The sequence below is a fragment of the Lagopus leucura genome, unplaced genomic scaffold (genome assembly GCF_019238085.1).
Source record: "Lagopus leucura isolate 7727_CA_CO unplaced genomic scaffold, USGS_WTPT01 Super-Scaffold_100028, whole genome shotgun sequence".
In the NCBI taxonomy this organism is placed as follows: domain Eukaryota; kingdom Metazoa; phylum Chordata; class Aves; order Galliformes; family Phasianidae; genus Lagopus; species Lagopus leucura.
This window is the reverse complement of record NW_024962279.1, coordinates 4,565,496-4,575,253: the sequence shown is the minus strand read 5'-3', so window position 1 is coordinate 4,575,253 and position 9,758 is coordinate 4,565,496. Positions and strand designations below refer to the sequence as shown.

General features: G+C 50.7%; 1 protein-coding gene across 2 annotated transcripts in view; it reads left to right on the top strand.

Moving 5' to 3' along the window:
- Positions 1-896: 896 nt before the first annotated feature.
- The window catches only part of FOXP1 (forkhead box P1), a 337,019-nt gene continuing 328,157 nt past the window's right edge, over positions 897-9,758 (top strand). For both annotated transcript variants that reach the window (XM_042880828.1, XM_042880831.1), the window contains exon 1: positions 897-912. The gene's annotated coding sequence lies outside the window, so the exon portion shown is untranslated. The remainder of the gene's footprint in view (positions 913-9,758) is intronic.

Sequence of the window (9,758 nt, the reverse complement as noted above, 5' to 3'; positions counted from 1 at the left end):
CCCCCCCCCCCCCCCCCCCCCCCCCCCAAAAAAAAAAAAAAAAAAAAGCCGCCCCAAGCCGCGGTCGGGCAGCGGGAGGGTTCAGCGCTGTGCGGGGCGCACCCCCCGCGGAACTATTGATGACTTATCGGCGGGCCCCGCGCGGAGAGGGCGGTGGAGCGCATCGACTGTAGCGAGCCTTTCTTCTGCCGCTTCGCATGCCATGATTTTAATCGCTTTGGCTGAATCAAATCGAGTGAGATTACTGCTTTTTTTTTTTTTTTTTTTTTTTTTTTTTTTAAATCCCCTCTCCTCCTCCTCCTCTCCCTCCCCCCCCCCCCCCGGGCCCCGCACCGCCCCGCACCGCTGCTTCTCTCCCGGAGCAGCGGCACGAGTTGCGCGCTCCGAAGTTGGAGGTTTCATTTTCAGTCTGCGCGGCTCCGGCCGTACCGAGGGCTGCGGGTCACCGCCGCTCTCTGAGCTGCGTCCTTCCCGTGCCGCTTTCCAAGCGGGTGCTTTACCTGCCGTGCCGTGCCGTTGGGGCCGGGCTCTCGCCGAGCCAAACTTTCGAGTCTGTCATCGAAGAAACTTGCCGCTCGTGCTGCTCTCTGTGATTTGCTTTAATTTAGGCGGAGGGAAGCGGGCGCTGCGCTCGGTTCTTATTTCTGCAGTTGGTGTCAGCGCTGAGCAGCCCGTGCTCGTGTAAGTTGGAGAGATCCCGAAAGCACCGAAGCAGGGAAGGAGGTGCTGTGCGTCTTTGCGACCAAATCTGGGGGAAAAGGGGGAAATCAGGGCTACCGGCTTCATTCCTCCGCTCCGAATCCCTTCCCTGCACTGTCTCCCCACCGGAGTGAATGGAGCGGGGCGCTGGGGGAGGAAGCTCCTCACTAGTCACCGTTCAAAAGGTGCCGGCTAAAATCTCATTGCAAAAAGGTATGGTAGCTTTAACGTCTCGCATTGGCAGCATTCTTCCCCCTTAGTCTCTGGATTAGTCATTGTGTGTGAGACAGAAAGAAAAAGAAAATCACTTTTTTTTTTTTTGAAAAAGTAAAGTAAACAGCCTCCAACAAGTGAACCTTGACAACCCAGATTAAGGCAGGCAGGAAAGATCAAACGGAGCTGCTGCTGGGCTGTTGTCAGAGCCGCCTGGCTGGGAGCGCCGGGTGCTGCAGCGGGGCACAGCCGGGCCGTTAGCAGTGCTGCTCTTTGTTGGGAATCCATAGGGTAACGTGGAGGGAAATAACGCTGCCCTTCCCCGCAAGGCTGTCTGCTGCTCACGGCTTTGGTTGTGAAGTTAGGTCGGTGCACGAGAAGGGCTGGTTTTATTATTATTAAATTATTTTAATTTTTTTTTTTGAGGCTCCCGTACACTTGGAGAGCGATGGAGGATTTGGTTCGGTTTGATTTCTGCCGCCTGGAGCTGCGGAGAAGGCGGCGTTTCCAGTAACGCAGTGTTCAAAACAGCCTAAAAGTTCTGTGGAATTCAACCCTGATTTCTGCATCTCTGATTTGTAAGGAAACCCGGGCGTGTTTTTCTCGGCGTGTGAGCGGTTCTGGTGTGTGACAGAGGGGTTGGGTGGTGATGAGGCGTTGCACGCTGCGTGGCTGCAGCCCTGAGCGGTGGAAGTTGCAGTGCTGTTCCCGGAGCATTGCCCGGTGGCACATTTAGCAGTAGCTGTGTGCTGTGTTTGGTGCAGGGCGAGGTGTCACCTGGTGTCGGGGCTGCATCAGAAAGGTTCCATTGCTCTCTCGTTTTTTTAGTGAAATTTGTAGCCAGGGGTGTGAGGCGATCGCTGGTTTTGCTTCGATAAATGTTTCGGTGTGAGCGTTAATCAGATGTCAGCAGTGCAGTTCAGAGTTGTTTTTGATGCTTTCGTGTTTGCGTTCAGACAGCTCAGTGCAAACTCCACCAGCAAGCCCCTGTTTTGTTCCTGTTCTAAGTACTTCTGTTCTAAGTATCCTGAAACAATGGGGACAGCCATTGCAAGCGGGAGGAGAAGGCTTTACCCCAGTGTGTGTGAGCAGGGCAGTGAGCAGAGCAGACCAAGCGCGCATCCGCTGAAGAATGAAGAAACCCAAAACCTTTCCCCAGAAGTACTTCTTTAATTAGCAGTGCAGATCACACAATAAGTACTTTATGCTTTTATAAGGTAAGATTTCACAACCATCCTGCGTAACTTACAGAGCCGGTACTTTTTTATGGCGTATACTTTAATTAGACAATAAAACGTGCGTGTGTTAAACATGCACACGTATGCTGTGAAGCCGTTTGGGGTAACGCAGTGTTTTTTGCATGAACATTTCATGCCGCAGTCGGTGGCGGTGGCAAGGTGCTGCTTTGGGAGCAGGCAGGACGCTGGGCAGAGTGCTGAGTGTGAGGCATCGCTGCATGGCATGGGCTGCAGCACTGCTCCGTAGCAAAGGACCACCTTCTCTTAAGGGCTAACCTTTGTGTTCCCATCCACGATGCGCTTAGCTCCGGGATTATTCCTGTTTCACGGTATTGTAAAAAAATTAGGGGAAAAGGGGTGGTAGTGGAAGGGTGGGTTATGGCGTGGGGCTCGGCATTCAGCGTTCTTAGTGCTTGTGGTCATGGACAGAGAGGGCTGGACCGGGTCGTGTGATTCCTTTGCAGAGGTATCTTTCCAGTGTGTATTTGTCTATGGAATGAAATAACGTATGCACACACATATGTAGGAGATGCATGTAAAATACAGTTATTTCTGCAAGGCCATCCGGTTATTTATAGGACATAATGATACTTCTGTCATCTTAAATTTTCTCAGAGAAGCTTTAATAAATTTAAATAGATTATATGCTGTCAGGAAATAGTATAAATTTTGTTTACGATTCACTTGCTTTAAGGTACTTATACTAAAGAAGCTCATTTAACCCTCAGACTGAGCAGCATTAAGTGGTGAGAGGAGTCTGCCGGAGAGCTGCCGCTGCCCTTTGCTCTTGTGATAATCTTAAATTACAACAATTTAATTGCAACTTCAAGGCACCGAACGGAGACGTTTCCTGCGGCTGAGGCAGGGCTGGGGGAGAGGCAGCAGAACGGGGCTCCTTGTGGTCAGGATTCCTCGTGGCGGGGATCCCTTGTAGCTGGGCTCCTCGCTGCTGTGCTCAGGCCTTCTGCCCCGCGGGCAGTGTCACAGCGGTGTCACAGCGGGAGTCCCCAGGTGGGGGCAGGATTGGGACTGCAGCTGCCTGGCACAGCTCTGGGTGCAGAGTTGTGCCTGAGTTGGGTTACGCTGTAGCAGGGGTTCGTTGGTGGGTAGCTGCAGAGCCTGGGGGCACATTGGGTTCTGCAGCCCCAAGACCTGCTGTCGGGGGCTGTATCCCAGCTCAGCTTGCCACAAGTCCCCCTGGCCCCGATATGTCCTCACACCCATGAGTGCTGCGGTGAGGGCACTGGGAGCCAGGCAGCATGTGCCAAAGGCGGTTGAGAAACGCTGCGTGCTGGAGCTCAGCAGCTTGTCTGCGGCTGTTCGCAAAGGTCCTGGCAGCAGAACTTTACCAAATGCTCACAAGGGCACAGAGGGGCTCACCGTTCTTGACTTTCTTGCCTTTGGAGACATACGTAGGTGCTTGGCTGTGCTCTGAGTCACGATCCATACCGCGTTCCTCTTTGCCACGTCCTCACCAGGTGGTGAGGATCCTGCTTGCGGCCCTCGTGCCCGTCGGCACTGCTCTCAGCTCACCCAGCTCAGCCCTGTGGTCCCGCTGCAGCCGGTGTCAGGTGCTGCCACGGTGTGCATGGGAGAGAGGGAGCTGGGGTTGTTAGGGGAGCCAAACTGGGGGAGCTCTGTAATCCTCTAATATAAAGAAAAGCCGTGTCTGGGGTTGAAAGGGAACTGTAAGCTGTTCTGTCTTTAGGAGCTTGGGCATCTGCTGATCAGGGTGCTTCAACTTGTGCTCGTTTCTGACTTCAGCGTGCGACCTACTCGGAGTCAGGGCAGTGCTGGCTCTGCTGCAGCAAAAGCGCTCGGGGGTTCTCTATTTCTCATCACCTGGCACCTGTCTCTTCCATCCATATGTGCAGTGGCCGTGCGTGAGTGGTAATGATCCCATGTAGCCCCGATAACTTTTTGTTCAGCACCATCCTGAAAATGAAGATGTTGTTCTATGGCAAATGAGAAGACAGAAGAGCAGAATGCATTTTTTTCCCCTCTCGGGTACCTGAGGAGGACTGAATCATTTTTCTCCTCTCACTGACCCTCCCTGTACTGTTCTTAGAGCATCCCCATTTTAGTGCCTTGAAATTGCAATTAAGTTGTAGTAATTTAAGATTATTGCGAGAGTGCAAAGGGCAGTGGAAGCTCTTTGGGAGTCTCATCTCAACACGTAATGACGCTCAGTCAGGGGGTTAAATGAGTTTCCTCAACGTCAGTACTCTAAATTGTAAACAAAATTTATACTATATTCTGACAACTAATAATCTATTTAAATTACATTAAAGTATGTGTGTGAAGATTTAATTAAAAACAGAAGTACAGTTGAGCCCTGTAAATATCTTGACAGATACACTGGAATGGAGTTCGTATCATCCAATATTTGCTTGTGTCTGACAGGTTGTGGAGCTTCTGGGGGGTAAAACTAACTGTGGGCTTTGTCCCTCCCAGTTTGCAGTGGGGTTGCAATGGTCTCACAAGCGCTCTGGGTGCCAGCATGTGTTATTTGGTTGCGTTATTTGCTCTGTTAGCACCGCAGTGCCTGTTTCCTTCAGTCAGCTCAGGGCTGGTGCCTGGCTGTGTGCTCTTGAGGACGCTCTCTGCTGCTGTTGAGCAGTGTCTCCCAGCTCAGTGTGCCAGCTGTGTGCCAGCTTTCTCCCCTCTTCCTGGCTGCAATTGAAGCAACCCGGAGTGCAGTGCTGAGGGCTCTATTGCACTGCTGTGAGCCTTGGTTTAGCTGATTTTTTTTTTTTTTTTTTCAGACAGAAAGTGTTTAGGACATTTCCCCAATTTTTTTTGCAATGCATGGAAAGTGTTTTCAAGGCTGTCAGTGCGTCTGTTGCTGCACAGCTCCTTCCCACTGGTGCAGCAGTGCATTCCCAGCCCAGGTGTGCAGCCCAGGGTGTTCGGCACGAGGAGCTTCTGCTCTGAGTACAGCTTCAGTGCTGGGGCTTTGGACATCCTGAGCCTTCCTTGCCCCCCTCCTGCAGGTGGTTTGGATGGAGGTCACAGGGTGTTCCCCTCTTTGGCTGGGGGCGTGGGAAGAGGATGAGGGTGTGGGCATGGAGTGAGAGGTGTGTTGGGAGCGCGTTGCCAGCTGGGCGCCCACCGGGAGCGCAGGGCCTCCAACGGCATCGTTGGTTTTCCCCTCTTCACCAGACATTTCCTTTCAGATTGGATCCCAGTTTCAGCCACACTTCCCGCTCAGCCCTGTCATCTTGTTGCTAACAATTAGGGTCAAGTGTCTTTCCTTGGGCTCTGTGCCGTCTTCGCGTTGGTCCCTCCCCCAGCTCCCAGCCCGAGCTGTTTGTTCGTTAATTAGTGCATCGGGCGTATTAACACATCAGCGAACGGGAGCAGGCAGACTTCCCGAGGCATCTTGGGAAACCCTCTCCAGTTTTATGTGACCGGACGTGCACTAGTGCTGATTTAGATAGCGGAGCCGGCGATGCCAAAGTGTTGTTAAGAGAGAGATAAATAGAGAGAGCCCAGCAGTAGGCAGAATGTCATGTCTCTATTAAAAAGATGGTGATAAAGGAAGATAAAATGGTGAGGGGGATTGGCGGTGTGTTCAGAGCAGCAGCTCAACAGCTGGTCACAAAAATCAATTCAGAATTCCCCTTCCTGCAAAACCCTTGTCCATAGAATTGATGGCTGAGCACGGCTGGGATGACAGCGAGTGCTGGAGCCCTGAATGAGCCTCGCAATCCTTCCAAAGGTATCGGGGCTTCTGGGGCTCCATTGCAGCATTGCTCCCCTCTGTGGGGTGTGCCTGGAGGTGACTCAATGCGGATTTTTGTATGTCGGGGAGTTGCTCTGGGTGCAGAAGTGAGAAATGTAACTGAACGTAAAGAAATGAGTGGTTGCAGCAGGAGAGAGGGGAGCGGTATTAATTTTACCGGTTCTGTAATGAAACACGTGGTGTGATGTTAAGTCATTGCTGCCTTGTTTGCTGAAGGGATGTTCATCATTCCATTAAGAAGAGTTAAGTAATTAAGTGATGTTTCTTTAGGAACCAGTGTCAGTTTCAGGAAGCATCTTCCCCATGTCATGTGGTGGATGCGAGCTTTCCCTTGGTGCCAGCTGTGAGCTCGGGGCTGGGCACGGGCAGGGAGCTGCACCAGCTCCAGTGCTGCAGGAGTGAGTTTCCCTGCAGCTCAGGCATGCTGCTCTGATGGCCTTTCAGTTACAAGGTTGTCTGCTGTGGCTGCTGTCAGCTAGGTCTGGTGCAAACCTTATTCCGTGAGCCGTCTATTTGGGATTGGAAAGTTAAAACCTTCCTGAGGTATTCACCCGCATTGCTTTTTCCCTTTTTCATTAATAACAGCTCTCATGTTGTAATAGTACGCTTGCTGACAGTGAGTCACGAACTCTATCTCCCATGAACCTCATGACAGATTTGTGTTGGCCGCTCAGGCACTGCTCAGCCGGCCCAGTTCCCACCTCCCATCCTTGCACCGGGAAGAAAAGCCCATGGGAACAGGCGGTGCGAGTCCTGCCTCTGTCTTCCCAAATCTGTGCCAATGCACTGAGGAGCAGCCCTTGGGCTGGGCTGGATTTGGGGACATCGAGGCCGGATCTGGTGAGGAGTGGTCCCTCGGGGGCAGGATGAGACCCCAAGTCCTGGTGCTGGCTGTAGCTCAGTGAGGTCAGAAGTGTGGGGAGGGAGGGTGTGTGTGTGTGTGGTGGCTGCAAGAGTGCAGTGACCGTGTGGTCACCGTTTGGTGTTGGGATGCTTGGGTTGATGCTGGGGAAAGCAACTGTGCTATGTGCTGCCTCCTGTGTGACCTGCTGCTCTTCCACTGCTCAGTCTGCTTCTTTGCCTTGACTGAGAATGCAGAACTCAGCACTAGCTTTGCCAGATCTCTGCCCTTCCTCATGGGATAGCCCCTGTTTCTAATACTGTGGTTAGTGATACTGGAACTCAACCCAAAATGGCATTGCTATGAGCAGTAGGAGTTTCGCCTGCCAAAAGGTAGCACGTATCGTGTTAGTGTCGATACCTTCTGCTTTCATCACTGCTCTGCCTCTCAAACAGGGCTCCATCAGCCAATATCTTGCCGACTGTTGATCAGAGCACTGTGATTCCTTCCCTCAGGTGGATGTCATAAATAGGTGCATTTCCACGTCTCCTACATGCTGGCCACGTTTTGCTTCAGGTGCCCAGATACCTCTGCTGAAACCTCAGGAGCTGCCTTGAGTGGACTGGGCTTAAAAAAAATAAAAAACTGAAAAACAAAAAAGGGGAGGAGAAGAGAAAAAGCATCGGTTTGGCTCAGGGAACAAAATCTATGAATATTCATGATTGTGATACATAAAAAGAAACTGTCTGGATGCGTACACAGAGCATCATAGCCTACATCTACCTTAACAGACTTAAGGAGAGATTTTTTTATTTTTTTTTTCCTCTGTGAGTTTTGTAGTTGTGAGTTGTTAACAACTTGGCTAATCTGTTTTTATGATAGAGGTAGACTGGTAAATCTGAACAAACTGAGGAATGGTGGCTGTGGGCTTCTGGCCCCGTTATCAAACTTGCTGCATAAGGCAGAGTTTATGCACTGTGATAATGCTAATGACCAGCAGAGCCAATGATGCATGACTGGAGGAAATCAGTGTTATAATCAGAGAAAGTTATCAGGTTTTTGTCATTAAATATTAGTGATAAATAATACACTTCATTTTGAGGAGATAGGACGTATTTAATTCTGATGCAGAGAGTTTCAATTTAATAAGGGGCATTGCTGAGCGAAATGATAATCTGTTGTAATTGAAAGGGAAAACTAGAAATGCCTTTGTTTCAGCAGAGCTCCTGGTGGCGGCCTGCAGTGCCATGTCTGAGCAAGGGGAGCATTCCTACAGCTGCTCAGCAGGGCTGTGCCACGGTGCTTTGCTTGTTAGCTTATGTGGTACACAGCTGGTTGCTTGGGGAGGGTCAGAGGAGACCTGTTTGGTATAAGCTACCATCACCTTTCTTTTTTTTTTTTTCTTTGAAAAACGTTGCAGTAACGCAGCAGACGCTAATTGTGTGCTCCATGGGGGCTCTGCAGCATCCCCCAGGTGCCTGCATGCTGTCTGCATGCTGAGCTGCTCGTGGTGTGGCCAGCTCTGTCCCCAGCCTGTGTGGGGCACAGGGACTCGGCGCCGAGCTCCCAGCGGGGCAGTGTGCCAGCTCTCACATCCTCTTTTCAGCGAGAGCAGCGGCAGATCCTGCAGGTTTGACTCATAGCAGAAACTTGGGCAGCTCTGCGTAACTTCAGCCAGAGTTATGGGATGTGTCTGAGGTTAAAAGCCGTCCTGCAGTGAGAGCTTTATGGAAATGCTTTCTTCTTGCTATGCTCAAATGTTTACATGCTCGTTGGAAGTTATTTTTTTGTCATTCGATTCTTTTCTTTTGGATAAGGGAGAGCTCTATCAGTTGAGATAATTTGCAGGCTTTCAGCTAGTGTTTTTTGTAGGTGCAAAAAAGAGATGAATACCTCTGCCTGGGGTGGCATTGGGGTCTGGAGGTGAATTGCAAAGGGAAGCACATGCAGAGCAGAAAACTTCCTTGCGTAAGTAATGCCTGTGTCAGACACAGCCCAGTTTTAACAGCAGCACATGCCCATGTTTCTGTTCATCAGCACTGAATCATTGCTATGTACCAACGTCTGCTTGGTGGGTGCTGGGCGAGGAGGAGCATGTGTTGCTCTCTGCCCATCACAGAGGTCCATGTGTGTGTGCTGTAACTTGGGCTGCTCACAGCTTCGCAACATGCACCAGGCAGAGCTGGTTCCTAGGAAAGCCCCTTGGTTTTTGTTGAGGAAAGGCACTGCTGTTTTCACAGAGTAGAAAGAGTGCATAAATCTCGACTAAAACCATGCATCCTGCCTGTTGGCCAGCTTTGGGGATAAAGAGCAGAAGTTGGTAAGAAAATGTGTGGCCAGAGCCCAGTGCTGCCATGGATTTACGCCAGGAGGGGGTCTGACCTGCAGCCTGTGCTCGTCTTTGTAGGGTATGAGGGTATGCTCAGTGCTGGCTTTGGGTGCAAGGGGCTGCTGAAAGCACCAGGTGCTCAGTGTGTGACACAATCACTAACGCTGTGTGGGGTGTGCCCCCTGCCGTAGGGGGTTTGAGCAGAGCTGTAAATACAGTTGGTGCTTTTATGGCTCCTGAGATTGGTGCAGGTGCACGTTAGCAGGAAGCGAAACCGGAGGAGCCCTGGGAGAGTGGTGCGAGCTGTGCCAAACAGGTACTGCATGGCCTTATTGCCTGGCTGATAACCAGCCATGGTGCTGGAAGACTGAGTGGGACTGAGGAGGGAAGTCACACTGTGGGCTGGCACTGAGCTGGGGCCTCTAGGAGGGTGATGCGTTCCTCCTGCAACAGAGATGGTCCAGGTGGGCTGAAGGAACTGCTGCATTGGAGTGTCTGCCTTCTGCAGCTGGCAGCCCTTTCACCACTCGTTTCTGCATGGTCTTGAGGAATTTCAATGTGCAGTCTATGAAGTGAGGTACTGAAGCATTAACCCTGTCTTTTATTTTATTTTATTTTATTTTATTTTATTTTATTTTATTTTATTTTATTTTATTTTATTTTATTTTATTTTATTTTATTTTATTTTATTTT